The sequence below is a fragment of the Pseudophryne corroboree genome, chromosome 1, assembly GCF_028390025.1.
Source record: "Pseudophryne corroboree isolate aPseCor3 chromosome 1, aPseCor3.hap2, whole genome shotgun sequence".
Classification (NCBI taxonomy): Eukaryota; Metazoa; Chordata; class Amphibia; order Anura; family Myobatrachidae; genus Pseudophryne; species Pseudophryne corroboree.
In genome coordinates this window covers 1,067,074,246-1,067,090,052 of record NC_086444.1, presented here as the reverse complement: position 1 = coordinate 1,067,090,052, position 15,807 = coordinate 1,067,074,246, and the positions used below count along the sequence as shown (strand labels likewise).

Below are 15,807 nucleotides of genomic sequence, written 5' to 3'. Positions count from 1 at the left end.
GCACAGACACCCAAGGTAAGCCTGAAGTTCCACAGCAGAGACTGGTGTATCTGTGCATGTGACCACAATAAGCCGTACACTCCATAGAGCTGGGCTTTATGGAAGAGTGGCCAGAAAAAAACCATTACTTAGTGTTAAAAATAAGAAGGCACGTTTTGATTTGCCAAAAGGCATGTGAACGACTCCCCAAATGTATGGAAGTCTGGTCAGATGAGACTAAAATTTAACTTTTCGGCCACCAAGGAAAACGCTATGTCTGGCGCAAACACAACACATCCCATCACCCCAAGAACACCATCCACAGTGAAACATGGTGGTGGCAGCATCATGCTGTGGGGATGTTTTTCAGCAGCAGGGTCTGGGAAACTGTTTCGAGTCGAGGGAAAGATGGATGGTGCAAAATACAGGGATATTCTTGAGCAAAACCTGTTTCAGTCTGCCTGTGATATGAGACTGGTATGGAGGTTCACCTTCCAACAGGAAAATGACCCGAAGCATACTGCTAAAGCAACAGTCAAGTGGGTTAAGGGGAACATTTAAATGTGTTGGAATGGCCTAGTCAAAGCCCAGATCTTAATCTAATTGAGAATCTGTGGTCAGGCTTGAAGATTGCTGTTCACAAGCGGAAACCATCCAACATGAAGGAGCTGGAGCAGTTTTGCCTTGAGGAATGGGCAAAAATCCCAGTGGCAAGCTCATAGAGACTTATCCAAAGCGACTTACAGCTGTAATTGCCGCAAAAGGTGGCTCTACAAAGTACTGACTTTAGGGGGGTGAATAGTTATGCACGCTGAAGTTTTCTGTTATCTAGTCCTATTTGTTGTTTGCTTCACAATAAAAAAACACAAAACAATACATCTCCAAAGTTGTAGGCAAGTACTGTGAAAGAAATGATGCAAACCTTCAAACAATCCATTTTAATTCCAGGTTGTTAGGCAACAAACCATGAAAAATGCAAAGGGGGTGAATACTTTAGCAAGGCACTGTATGCATGCACACACACATGCACGCATGCAATCACCAATGCATACACCTCTTTTGAGTTGTTTGGACCCATGCAATGTGGATATTGTCAGCACACAAAAGGACAAGCACATGTATCTCGGAGACGTGCAGGCAGACTGACCGCACAGTTGCTGTACACAGTAAAGGCCAAGAAAATGTTTGGCTATCATGCCGGTTTACTGAGGTGCTCTCAGATGTTCTCTTCTGAGGGAACACATAAACAAGGACTACCCTAGGGTATTCTGGGAAAACAAACTGTTCCGGCCAAGTGACACATTACTAGGGCAATGGGACAAGATATGTGCTGCTATATAGCATAGCTTGCTGTGCCAGGCAGTAAGAGCCACAGAATTCAGACCATTCCAACACTTAGTAAAGGATCATTCGCAAAGTATTTTCATGCTTAACTGAATGAAAGAATTCTTTTAAATCAATCTGCATAATGGTCTCCAAGATAGAAGGGTTCTGTCAGTGAAAAAATGTCTGGCGGTTAAGCATTTATTTATTCAGATCATTGGAGTTCATATATTAAAATGATTGGGGGTTCTCAACTTACACTCCCAGAACACACACACACATGACTAAAAAATTCCATTTACAGACCTAACCAGTGGCAGCACACATATTGGGGTTCATGAGCAACCACAGCGCCAGTGGCTACAATGCAGAGGCATCAAGAAAGAAAAAAAGAAGAAGGTATTTAATATGACAGCGTAGTCATTATAATGTGCGACAATGCTCAAAAAAGGGATTCTCTGATTTAATGATTCTCTAATGCACCATTATGCGCCCATACATTGCCGCTATTTTTCAGTGATATTTTTTTAAATCAGAAAGCAAATCTGCGAAAAAATAAGATTTTAAACCTACCGGTAAATCTTTTTCTCGTAGTCCGTAGAGGATGCTGGGGACTCCGTAAGGACCATGGGGATAGACGGGCTCCACAGGAGACATGGGCACTTTAAGAAAGACTTTAGGTATGGGTGTGCACTGGCTCCTCCCTCTATGCCCCTCCTCCAGACCTCAGTTAGAGAAAAACTGTGCCCAGAGGAGACAGACAGTACGAGGAAAGGAGTTTTGTTAATCCAAGGGCAAGATTCATACCAGCCACACCGTATAACTTGTGTATCCATTAAACAGTTAACAGTATGAAAAAACAACTTAGCATCAGTCCAAAACTGATGAAACTATAACATTACCCTTATGTAAGCAAAACTATATACAAGTCTCGCAGACGTAGTCCGCACTTGGGACGGGCGCCCAGCATCCTCTACGGACTACGAGAAAAAGATTTACCGGTAGGTTTAAAATCTTATTTTCTCTTACGTCCTAGAGGACGCTGGGGACTCCGTAAGGACCATGGGGATTATACCAAAGCTCCCAAACGGGCGGGAGAGTGCGGATGACTCTGCAGCACCGATTGAGCAAACAGGAGGTCCTCCTCAGCCAGGGTATCAAACTTATAGAACTTTGCAAAGGTGTTTGAACCCGACCAAGCAGCAGCTCGGCACAGTTGTAGTGCCGAGATTCCTCAGGCAGCCGCCCAAGACGAGCCCACCTTCCTAGTGGAATGGGCCTTGACCGATTTTGGTAACGGCAATCCAGCCGTAGAATGCGCCTGCTGAATAGTGTTACAGATCCAGCGAGCAATAGTCTGCTTTGAAGCAGGGGCGCCAACCTTGTTGGCTGCATATAGGACAAACAGTGCTTCTGTTTTTCTGACTCTAGCCGTTCTGGCCACGTAAATTTCCAAAGCCCTGACTACATCAAGGGACTCGGAATCCTCCAAGTCTCGCGTAGCCACAGGCACCACAATAGGTTGGTTCATATGAAAAGATGACACCACCTTAGGCAAGAACTGAGGACGGGTCCGCAATTCCGCCCTAACCATATGGAAAACCAGATAGGGGCTTTTATGAGACAAAGCCGCCAATTCCGACACTCGCCAAGCCGAAGCCAAGGCTAATAACATGACCACCTTCCAAGTGAGATATTTTAACTCCACCGTTTGAAGTGGTTCAAACCAGTGCGACTGAAGGAAACTCAACACCACGTTAAGGTCCCAAGGCGCCACCGGAGGTATAAAAGAAGGCTGAATATGCAGCACTCCCTTCACAAAAGTCTGTACTTCTGGGAGAGAAGCCAATTCTTTTTGAAAGAAAATGGATAAGGCCGAAATCTGAACCTTAATGGAGCCTAATTTTAGGCCCAAATTAACTCCAGTCTGTAGGAAGTGAAGGAAACGGCCCAGATGGAATTCTTCCGTAGGAGCATTCCTGGCCCCACACGAAGAAACATATTTTCGCCATATCCGGTGATAATGTTTCACGGTCACGTCTTTCCTAGCGTTTATCAGAGTAGGAATAATCTCATCCGGAATGCCCTTTTCCGCTAGAATCCGGCGTTCAACCGCCATGCCGTCAAACGCAGCCGCGGTAAGTCTTGGAACAGACAGGGCCCCTGTTGCAACAGGTCCTGTCGCAGAGGAAGAAGCCACGGATCTCCCGTGAGCATTTCTTGCAGATCCGGATACCAGGCCCTTCGTGGCCAATCTGGAACAATGAGAATCGTTCTCACTCCTCTTTTTCTTATTATTCTCAACACCTTGGGTATGAGAGGAAGAGGAGGAAACACATAGACCGACTGGAACACCCACGGTGTCACTAGGGCGTCTACTGCTACCGCCTGAGGGTCTTTTGATCTGGCGCAATACCTCTGTAGCTTTTTGTTGAGGCGGGATGCCATCATGTCTATCTGGGGCAGTCCCCACTGACTTGCAATCTGTGCGAAGACTTCCTGATGAAGTCCCCACTCTCCTGGATGCAGGTCGTGTCTGCTGAGGAAGTCTGCTTCCCAGTTGTCCACTCCCGGAATGAACACTGCTGACAGTGCGCTTACATGATTTTCCGCCCAGCGAAGAATCCTGGTGGCTTCCGCCATTGCCACTCTGCTCCTTGTGCCGCCTTGGCGGTTTACATGAGCCACTGCGGTGATGTTGTCTGACTGGATCAGAACTGGTTGGTCGCGAAGTAAGTTCTCCGCTTGACGTAGGGCGTTGTATATGGCCCTCAGTTCCAGGATGTTGATGTGAAGACAAGTCTCTTGACTTGTCCAAAGTCCTTGGAAGTTTCTTCCCTGTGTGACTGCTCCCCACCCTCTGAGGCTCGCGTCCGTGGTCACCAGGATCCAGTCCTGAATGCCGAACCTGCTGCCTTCTAAAAGGTGAGCACCCTGCAGCCACCACAGGAGAGATACCCTGGCTCTGGGGGACAGGGTGATCAGCTGATGAATTTGTAGATGTGACCCGGACCACTTGTCCAATAGGTCCCATTGGAAAGTCCTTGCATGGAACCTGCCGAAGGGAATGGCTTCGTATGTTGCCACCATCTTTCCCAGGACTTGAGTGCAATGATGTACTGACACTTGTTTTGGCTTTAATAGGTTTTTGACTGAGTCAAGAATTCCTGAGCTTTTTCTATCGGAAGAAAAACCCTTTTCTGGTCTGTGTCCAGAATCATGCCCAAGAAGGTCAGACGAGTCGTAGGAACCAGCTGCGACTTCGGGAAATTGAGAATCCAGCCGTGTTGCTGTAACACCTTCAGTGAAAGTGACACGCTGTTCAGTAACTTCTCTCGTGATCTCGCTTTTATGAGGAGATCGTCCAAGTATGGGATAATTGTGACACCCTGCTTGCGCAGGAGCACCATCATTTCCGCCATTACCTTGGTGAAAATCCTCGGGCCGTGGAAAGCCCAAACGGCAACGTCTAAAATTGGTAATGACAATCCTGTACCGCAAATCTCAGGTACGCCTGGTGAGGTGGATAAATGGGAACATGAAGGTATGCATCCTTTATGTCCAGAGATACCATAAAATCCCCCCCCCCCTCCAGGCTGGCGATGACCGCTCTGAGCGATTCCATCTTGAACTTGAACCGTTTTAAGTATAGGTTCAGGGATTTTAAATTCAAAATGGGTCTGACCGAACCGTCCGGTTTCAGGACTACAAACAGAGTTGAGTAGTATCCCTTCCCTCTTTGAAGCAGGGGAACCTCGACCACCACTTGTTGAAGACACAATTTGTGAATAGCATTTAACACTATCTCCCTTTCTAGGGGAGAAGTCGGTAGAGCCGATTTGAAAAACCGGCGAGGAGGCACCTCTTCGAATTCCAGCTTGTATCCCTGAGAAACAATTTCCATTGCCCAGGGATCCACCTGTGAGTGAACCCAGATGTGGCTGAAAAGTCGAAGACGTGCCCCCACTGGGGCGGACTCCCTCAGTGGAGTCCCAGCGTCATGCGGTAGATTTTGCAGAGGCCGGGGAGGACTTCTGTTCCTGGAAACTAGCTGTGTTGTGCAGCTTTTTTCCTCTGGCAAGAAAGGACGATCCACGTACTCTTTTGCTTTTATTTGACTGAAAGGACTGCATTTGATAATGTGGCGCTTTCTTAGGCTGTGAGGGAACATAAGGCAAAAAATTCGATTTACCTGCCGTAGCTGTGGAGACGAGGTCCGAGAGACCTTCCCCAAACAATTCCTCACCCTTGTAAGGCAAAACCTCCGTATGCCTCTTTGAGTCGGCATCACCTGTCCACTGCCGGGTCCATAAGACTCGCCTAGCAGAAATAGACATAGCGTTTATTCTGGAACCCAGTAGACTAATGTCTCTTTGAGCATCTCTCATATATAAGACAGCATCTTTTATATGCCCTAAGGTCAATAAAATGGTATCCTTATCTAGGGTCTCAATTTCCGCTGATAAGGAATCTGTCCATGCTGCTATAGCGCTACAAACCCAGGCCGACGCAATTGCCGGTCTGAGTAACGTACCAGAATGTGTGTAAATGGACTTCAAGGTAACCTCCTGCTTGCGGTCAGCAGGATCCTTGAGGGTAGCCGTATCTTGGGATGGCAGCGCTATCTTTTTTGATAAGCGTGTCAATGCTTTGTCTACCCTAGGGGAGGATTCCCACCGTATCCTGTCCGTTGGCGGGAAAGGATACGCCATAAGAATCCTTTTGGGAATCTGCAGTTTTTTGTCTGGAGATTGCCAAGCTTTTTCACATAATTCAATCAACTCATGTGAGGAGGGAAAAGTTACCTCAGGTTTCTTTCCCTTATGTATGTGTACCATCGTGTCAGGGACAGGGGGTTCCTCTGTGATATGCAAAACCTCTTTTATTGCAATAATCATATAACGAATACATTTAGCCACTTTTGGCTGTAACTTTGCATCATCGTAGTCGACACTGGAGTCAGAATCCATGTCGGTATCTATGTCTCCTATTTGGGATAGTGGGCGCTTTTGAGACCCCGAAGGTCTCGGCGACATAGGGACAGACATGGGTGGACTCCCTGACTGTTCCCTAGCTTCAGCTTTGTCTAATCTTTTGTGCAATAAATTTTCATTAGCACTTAAAACATTCCACATATTCATCCAGTCAGGTGTCGGCGCTGCCGACGGAGACCTCACATTCATACGCTCCCCCTCCTCCCTAGGCGAGCCTTCTACCTCAGACATGTCGACACGCGTACCGACACACCACACACACAGGGAAACTCTTATCTGAAGACAGTTTCCCTACCAGGCCCTTTGGAGAGACAGAGAGAGAGTATGCCAGCACACACCCCAGCGCTATATGACCCAGGAAGAAACACAAAATGTTTACCCAGTAGCGTCTTTTATATGTATATGCGCCAATTATGTGCCCCCCCGTCTTGAAAACCCTCTGTCACCATGAGTAAGCAGGGGAGAGTCCGGGGAGCTTCCTCTCAGCGCTGTGCTGTGGAGAAAATGGCGCTGGTGAGTGCTGAGGGAGAAGCCCCGCCCCCTCGGCGGCGAGCTTCTGTCCCGCTCAAAAATCTTAAAAAACTGGCGGGGGCTCTTTATATACATGTACAGTGCCCAGCTGTACATGTATATATGTATTTTTGCCAAAGGAGAGGTTTATATGCTGCCCAAGGCACCCCCCCTGCACCCTGCACCCTTACAGTGACTGTCGTGTGTGAGGTGTATGGGAGCAATGGCGCACAGCTTTACTGCTGTGCGTTACCTCTGTGAAGATCAAGAAGTCTTCTGCCGCCTCTGAAGTCTTCTTTTCCTCTCATACTCACCCGGCTTCTATCTTCCGGCTCTGCGAGGAGGACGGCGGCGCGGCTCTGGGACGGACGGCGAGGGTGAGACCTGCGTACCAATCCCTCTGGAGCTAATGGTGTCCAGTAGCTTAAGAAACAGAGCCTTGAAACTCACAGAAGTAGGTCTGTTTCTCTCTCCTCAGTCCCTCGATGCAGGGAGTCTGTTGCCAGCAGGCTCCCTGAAAATAAAAAACCTAACTAAAATACTTTGACAGGAAACTCAGGAGAGCTCCCTGTAATGCACCCAGTCTCTTCTGGGCACAGTATCAAACTGAGGTCTGGAGGAGGGGCATAGAGGGAGGAGCCAGTGCACACCCATACCTAAAGTCTTTCTTAAAGTGCCCATGTCTCCTGCGGAGCCCGTCTATCCCCATGGTCCTTACGAAGTCCCCAGCATCCTCTAGGACGTAAGAGAAATGCCCATTTAACTAGTAAAATACTAGTGACGGTCTGCAAATCACCTGATTGAATACACTAGCAATCTACAGCCCCAAATGGTCAGTGAAATCCATGTTGGATAACGTGATTTACACATTCCAATCACTTTTGGTTGGAGACTGCAATCAGTGAACATATATTTCAGTTTTTTTATTTTTTACATAATCATCAGCAAAACGCAGCATTGCTCCACTTGATTGCTGATGTATGGGCCCCATAAGACTAATACGATCAAGACTTTAACAGAAGTAAAAGAAAAACCTGCCAAACTAAAATGCATTGTATAAACCCATATACTAAAGGGATAATGCTGCTCCTCACCTCTATGCGGGGAATTCAAGTGTTGTGCGCGCTGGCAGCCACAAGATGGCGCCTGACAGAGCAATTAAAGTGTTGCTCTGTTTGGCCAGGCAAAGCCGTCGGTGCTAACATTACCGCTATGTTGTCCCGTCATCTGACGAGTCTGCTTATAAATTCCAAATAGCATTAATTGAATAAAACATTGTTTTTTTCAAACTACAAGGATTGCACCAGGTAAATGAGACGCAGTTACTTTTTCTTACTGGTATGCTCATGATCAAAGCCCGAATTTCATGATATGGATTATATAATACTCTGCCAAACTGAATGACAGCAACAGGTTAAATAACCATGTTTCTAACAAGCCTGTTGCTTGGCATATGCTGAGCTGGTATCCGTCAATATGTCTCCACGGTGACTGCCTTTGTATTTTAATACTCACAATTCCTATGTTGATGCTTACCGCCATCTGTTCTTTTCCACTGCGTTACTTAAAAAGTAATCTAAAAAGCCATGCCAGACAGGAAGATCCAGCCAAGGTCCTGTTCCCAGAGAGTGCTTGCACAACACAGGGAATCGCATGGGCAAAATAATACACATTACAGTGAAGTGCTGGAAGTGGGATTGCTCAAGATGAGGTAGACAGAGAGAGAAGAGACTTCCAATTACACCAAACCAGGGAGGCGCAGAATTGGAACATTTTGGTAACAGATTTTTCATTACAAGTGAGGAGGAAAATGCAGTGTAAGCACAAAGCGTATGTGGATAGTGTTTAGTGACACACAGGCCTCCTCTGCTTGTACAATTTCATGATTTCAGAATTATTAAAGAAAATAGATTTCAGAATTATGGCATCTTCAAGTAAATCTGCACTTGTTTCCGGTATGTAGTAATGAAATCATAGAAGTCACATACATGTGGTAATTAATTAATATTCACCAGAAAGCAAACTCACTAGGGAGAAGAGGTATTACTGAGGCATGAGGCAGGGCTAGCAGAACACACAGGTAAATACGGCAGCCGATATTCTAGCTTTATCTTTGGCCTATAAACAGGTGGGAGTTCTGCAATGTTTTTCCTCACTATAGCACTAAGCAAATTGTAAGTGTGCAACACTAATGTGCAAACTACAAAAAATGTTCTATAGACCACAAAAGGCAATTCTTTCCATTCAGTAATATAGCTTCTAAGCGCAACATTATGTTTTCAATATGTAAAACCACTACTTTTTATAATGAAATAATAAGATTTTACTTACCGATAAATCTATTTCTCGTAGTCCGTAGTGGATGCTGGGACTCCGTAAGGACCATGGGGAATAGCGGCTCCGCAGGAGACAGGGCACAAGAATAAAAGCTTTAGGATCAGGTGGTGTGCACTGGCTCCTCCCCCTATGACCCTCCTCCAAGCCTCAGTTAGGATACTGTGCCCGGACGAGCGTACATAATAAGGAAGGATATTGAATCCCGGGTAAGACTCATACCAGCCACACCAATCACACCGTACAACTCGTGATCTGAACCCAGTTAACAGTATGATAAAACGAAAAGGAGCCTCTGAAAAGATGGCTCACAACAATAATAACCCGAATTTTTGTAACAATAACTATATACAAGTATTGCAGACAATCCGCACTTGGGATGGGCGCCCAGCATCCACTACGGACTACGAGAAATAGATTTATCGGTAAGTAAAATCTTATTTTCTCTGACGTCCTAGTGGATGCTGGGACTCCGTAAGGACCATGGGGATTATACCAAAGCTCCCAAACGGGCGGGAGAGTGCGGATGACTCTGCAGCACCGAATGAGAGAACTCCAGGTCCTCCTCAGCCAGGGTATCAAATTTGTAGAATTTAGCAAACGTGTTTGCCCCTGACCAAGTAGCTGCTCGGCAAAGTTGTAAAGCCGAGACCCCTCGGGCAGCCGCCCAAGATGAGCCCACCTTCCTAGTGGAATGGGCTTTTACCGATTTTGGCTGTGGCAGGCCTGCCACAGAATGTGCAAGCTGAATTGTACTACAAATCCAACGAGCAATCGTCTGCTTAGAAGCAGGAGCACCCAGCTTGTTGGGTGCATACAGGATAAACAGCGAGTCAGATTTTCTGACTCCAGCCGTCCTGGAAACATATATTTTCAGGGCCCTGACAACGTCAAGCAACTTGGAGTCCTCCAAGTCCCTAGTAGCCGCAGGTACCACAATAGGTTGGTTCATGTGAAATGCAGAAACCACCTTAGGTAGAAATTGAGGACGAGTCCTCAATTCTGCCCTGTCAGAATGAAAAATTAAGTAAGGGCTTTTATATGATAAAGCCGCCAATTCTGACACACGCCTGGCTGAAGCCAGGGCTAACAGCATCGTCACCTTCCATGTGAGATATTTTAAGTCCACAGTGGTGAGTGGTTCAAACCAATGTGACTTTAGGAAACTCAACACAACATTGAGATCCCAAGGTGCCACTGGAGGCACAAAAGGAGGCTGTATATGCAGTACCCCTTTTACAAATGTCTGAACTTCAGGCACTGAAGCCAGTTCTTTCTGGAAGAAAATAGACAGGGCCGAAATTTGAACCTTAATGGACCCTAATTTTAGGCCCATAGATAGTCCTGTTTGCAGGAAATGGAGGAAACGACCCAGTTGAAATTCCTCTGTAGGGGCCTTCTTGGCCTCACACCACGCAACATATTTTCGCCAAATGCGGTGATAATGTTTTGCGGTTACGTCCTTCCTGGCCTTGACCAGGGTAGGGATGACTTCATCTGGAATGCCTTTTTCCCTCAGGATCCGGCGTTCAACCGCCATGCCGTCAAACGCAGCCGCGGTAAGTCTTGGAACAGACAAGGCCCCTGCTGGAGCAGGTCCTTTCTTAGAGGTAGAGGCCACGGTTCGTCCGTGAGCATCTCTTGAAGTTCCGGGTACCAAGTCCTTCTTGGCCAATCCGGAACCACGAGTATAGTTCTTACTCCTCTCCTTCTTATGATTCTCAGTACTTTTGGTATGAGAGGCAGAGGAGGGAACACATACACTGACTGGTACACCCACGGCGTTACCAGAGCGTCCACCGCTATTGCCTGAGGGTCCCTTGACCTGGCGCAATATCTGTCTAGTTTTTTGTTTAGACGGGACGCCATCATGTCCACCTTTGGTTCACATGATTTTCCGCCCAGCGAAGAATCCTTGCAGCTTCTGCCATTGCCCTCCTGCTTCTCGTGCCGCCCTGTCTGTTTACGTGGGCGACTGACGTGATGTTGTCCGATTGGATCAATACCGCCTGACCCTGAAGCAGGGGTTTCGCTTGACTTCGGGCATTGTAAATGGCCCTTAGTTCCAGAATGTTTATATGAAGAGATGTTTCCATGCTTGACCACAAGCCCTGGAAATTTCTTCCCTGTGTGACTGCTCCCCAGCCTCTCAGGCTTGCATCCGTGGTCACCAGGATCCAATCCTGAATGCCAAATCTGCGGCCCTCTAGTAGATGAGCACTCTGCAGCCACCACAGAAGAGACACCCTTGTCCTTGGCGACAGGGTTATCCGCTGATGCATCTGAAGATGCGATCCGGACCATTTGTCCAGTAGATCCCACCGAAAAGTTCTTGCATGGAATCTTCCGAATGGAATCGCTTCGTAAGAAGCCACCATTTTTCCCAGGACCCTCGTGCACTGATGCACTGACACCTGGCCTGGTTTTAGGAGGTTCCTGACTAGCTCGGATAACTCCCTGGCCTTCTCCTCCGGGAGAAACACCTTCTTCTGGACTGTGTCCAGAATCATTCCTAGGAACAGTAGACGTGTCGTTGAAATCAGCTGCGATTTTGGAATATTTAGGATCCACCCGTGCTGACGTAACACTACCTGAGATAGTGCTACTCCGACTTCTAACTGTTCCCTGGACCTTGCCCTTATCAGGAGATCGTCCAAGTAAGGGATAATTAAGATGCCTTTTCTTCGAAGAAGAATCATCATTTCGGCCATTACCTTGGTAAAGACCCGAGGTGCCGTGGACAACCCAAACGGCAGCGTCTGAAACTGATAATGACAGTTTTGTACTACAAACCTGAGGTACCCTTGGTGAGAAGGGTAGATTGGGACGTGGAGATAAGCATCTTTGATGTCCAGAGACACCATATAGTCCCCTTCTTCTAGGTTTGCTATCACCGCTCTGAGTGACTCCATCTTGAATTTGAACCTTTTTATGTAAGTGTTCAAGGATTTCAGATTTAAAATTGGTCTCACCGAGCCGTCCGGCTTCGGTACCACAAACAGCGTGGAATAATACCCCTTTCCCTGTTGTAGGAGGGGTACCTTGATTATCACCTGCTGGGAATACAGCTTGTGAATGGCTTCCAAAACTGCCACCCTGTCGGAGGGAGACTTTGGTAGAGCAGACTTCAGGAACCGGCGAGGGGGAAACGCCTCGAATTCCAGTTTGTACCACTGCGATACTACCTGTAGAATCCAGGGGTCCACTTGCGAGTGAGCCCACTGCGCGTTGAAATTCTTAAGACGGGCCCCCACCATGTCTGAGTCTGCTTGTAAAGCCCCAGCGTCATGCTGAAGACTTGGCAGAAGCAGGGGAGGGCTTCTGCTCCTGGGAAGCGGCTGCATGGTGCAGTCTTTTTCCTCTTCCTCTGCCCCGGGGCAGAAAGGAGTGGCCTTTAGCTCGCTTGTACTTATGGGAACGAAAGGACTGAGTTTGAAAAGACGGTGTCTTTTTCTGCTGATGTGAAGTGACCTGGGGTAAAAAGGTGGACTTTCCAGCCGTTGCCGTGGCCACCAGGTCCGATAGACCAGCCCCAAATAACTCCTCCCCTTTATACGGCAATACTTCCATATGTCGTTTGGAATCCGCATCCCCTGACCACTGTCGCGTCCATAACGCTCTTCTGGCAGAAATGGACATAGCACTTACTCTTGATGCCAGGGTGCAAATATCCCTCTGTGCATCACGCATATATAGTAATGCATCCTTCAAATGCTCTATAGTTAACAATATATTGTCCCTATCCAGGGTATCAATATTTTCAGTCAGGGAATCCGACCACGCGACTCCAGCACTGCACATCCAGGCTGAAGCGATTGCTGGTCGCAGTATAACACCAGTATGTGTGTATATACTTTTTAGGATATTTTCCAGCCTTCTATCAGCTGGTTCTTTGAGGGTGGCCGTATCAGGAGACGGTAACGCTACTTGTTTAGATAAACGTGTGAGCGCCTTATCTACCCTAGGGGGTGTTTCCCAACGCGTCCTAACCTCTGACGGGAAAGGATATAGTGCCAATAATTTATTAGAAATTAGCAGTTTTTTGTCGGGGGAAACCCACGCTTTATCACACACCTCATTTAATTCATCTGACTCAGGAAAAACTATTGGTAGTTTTTTCACACCCCACATAATACCCTTCGTTGTGGTATTTGTAGTGTCAGAAATGTTCAATGCCTCCTTCATTGCCGTGATCATGTAACGTGTGGCCCTACTGGACATTACGTTTGTCTCCTCACCGTCGACACTAGACTCAGTATCTGTGTCTGGGTCTGTGTCGACCCACTGAGGTAACGGGCGTTTTAAGGCCCCTGACGGTGTCTGAGACGCCTGGACAGGCACTAATTGATTTGCCGGCTGTCTCATGTCGTCAACAGTTTTTTGCAAAGTGCTGACATTATCACTTAATTCTTTAAATACGATCATCCAGTCAGGTGTCGACTCCCTAGGGGGTGACATCACTAACCCAGGCAATTTCTCCGCCTCCACATCATTTTCCTCCTCATACATGTCGACACACACGTACCGACACACAGCACACACACCGGGAATGCTCTGATAGAGGACAGGACCCCACTAGCCCTTTGGAGAGACAGAGGGAGAGTCTGCCAGCACACACCAAGCGCTATATATATATACAGGGATAACCTTATATAAGTGTTATTCCCTTATAGCTGCTGTTTATATTATTTTTAGCTGCCAATAGTGCCCCCCCTTCTCTTTTTTACCCTGATTCTGTAGCAGGTCTGCAGGGGAGAGTCAGGGAGCCGTCCTTCCAGCGGAGCTGTGAGGGAAAATGGCGCTTGTGTGCTCCGCCCCTTCACGACGTCCTTATCTCCCGCTCTTTTCTGTAAAAATGGCAGGGGTTAAAATACATCCATATAGCCCAGGAGCTATATGTGATGTATTCTTTTGCCAACCTAAGGTATTATCTGTTTATATTGCGTCTCAGGGCGCTCCCCCCCCAGCGCCCTGCACCCTCAGTGACCGGAGTGTGAAGTGTGCTGAGAGCAATGGCGCACAGCTGCGGTGCTGTGCGCTACCTTAGTCTGAAGACAGGACCGTCTTCTGCCGCCGATTTCACCGGACCTCTTCGCTCTTCTGGCTCTGTAAGGGGGCCGGCGGCGCGGCTCCGGGACCCATCCAGGCTGAACCTGTGATCGTCCCTCTGGAGCTAATGTCCAGTAGCCTAAGAAGCCCAATCCACTCTGCACGCAGGTGAGTTCGCTTCTTCTCCCCTTAGTCCCACGATGCAGTGAGCCTGTTGCCAGCAGGACTCACTGAAAATAAAAAAACCTAAAATACACTTTTATTCTAAGCAGCTCAGGAGAGCCACCTAGCCTGCACCCTTCTCGTTCGGGCACAAAAATCTAACTGAGGCTTGGAGGAGGGTCATAGGGGGAGGAGCCAGTGCACACCACCTGATCCTAAAGCTTTTATTCTTGTGCCCTGTCTCCTGCGGAGCCGCTATTCCCCATGGTCCTTACAGAGTCCCAGCATCCACTAGGACGTCAGAGAAAATTAGATATATGAAAGGATGTATTACGGAGCAAATGATGTGTTTGTATTTGGATACATACAGTAAGTCCGTCTAGTTGTTTCAGCCCTCACCAAGTCAGTTGTGAAGTGCTACTCTAAGGGTGTGTACAAACGGTGAGATTTTTTCTTAAGATTTTGACTATATAGTCAAAATCGTAAGAAAAGTTAGTGCAGATCGCAAGGTAAAAGTCACCTTGCGATCCCGATGCGCGGTCCCGCCAGGTCGGCATCGCAAGAAAAGATAGACTGTGCAGGCAAGTCAATCCTTGCTAGATCGGTGTACTATCTAGTTCATCTCGCATGTCAATGACATCTCACATAAGCCAAAATTGTAAGCACACATAGTCCATATCTCAAGAAAAGTTAGTCAAAATCTGTCCTATCTGGCCTCCGGGCAGTTCAAGGGAAATCGCAAGTAAAAATCGGGCATAGCAAGGATCTCACCGTGTGTACACACCCTAACTCAGCAAGCACAGTCTGAATGACCCACTTGTTGTCTTGTGTATAATATATATATATATATATATATATATATATATATATATATATATATATATATATATATATATAAACCAAAAAATAAAGTACCCTTTTTTTTGCGCTAATATACAATAAAGCTCGTACCACTGAGAAATGCCTCCGGTCAGACAAGGCACAGAATTAGGAATAGAAAAAAGAGATTCTCATGGGAGCTAGACCACCTCAGATGTCACAAACAGATGTATTTATTTTTAAAATTTAACAGTAAAAACTGTAGCATTATATAAAAACATCAATAAAACATGCAAATGGCTTTGTACCATAAATGAACAATACAGACTGATAGTTATCTGACGAATTTTGTATTGGTGATATCCACAATTGGATCGAATATCAATTCTTCCAATAAAGCGTTCAGAAGTATGTTCAAATTCATGCCCTCACGCATTCACGCATTTATGAATTTGAACATACTTCTGAACGCTTTATTGGAAGAATTGATATTCGATCCAATTGTGGATATCACCAATACAAAATTCGTCAGATAACTATCAGTCTGTATTGTTCATTTATGGTACAAAGCCATTTGCATGTTTTATTGATGTTTTTATATAATGCTACAGTTTTTACTGTTAAATTTTAAAAATAA

At 46.6% G+C, this 15,807-nt stretch overlaps 1 protein-coding gene across 8 annotated transcripts in view; it reads right to left on the bottom strand.

The window, feature by feature from the left end:
- The window catches only part of FRYL (FRY like transcription coactivator), a 541,692-nt gene that overhangs the window by 332,354 nt on the left and 193,531 nt on the right, over positions 1-15,807 (bottom strand). The gene's annotated exons all lie outside the window — the stretch shown is intronic.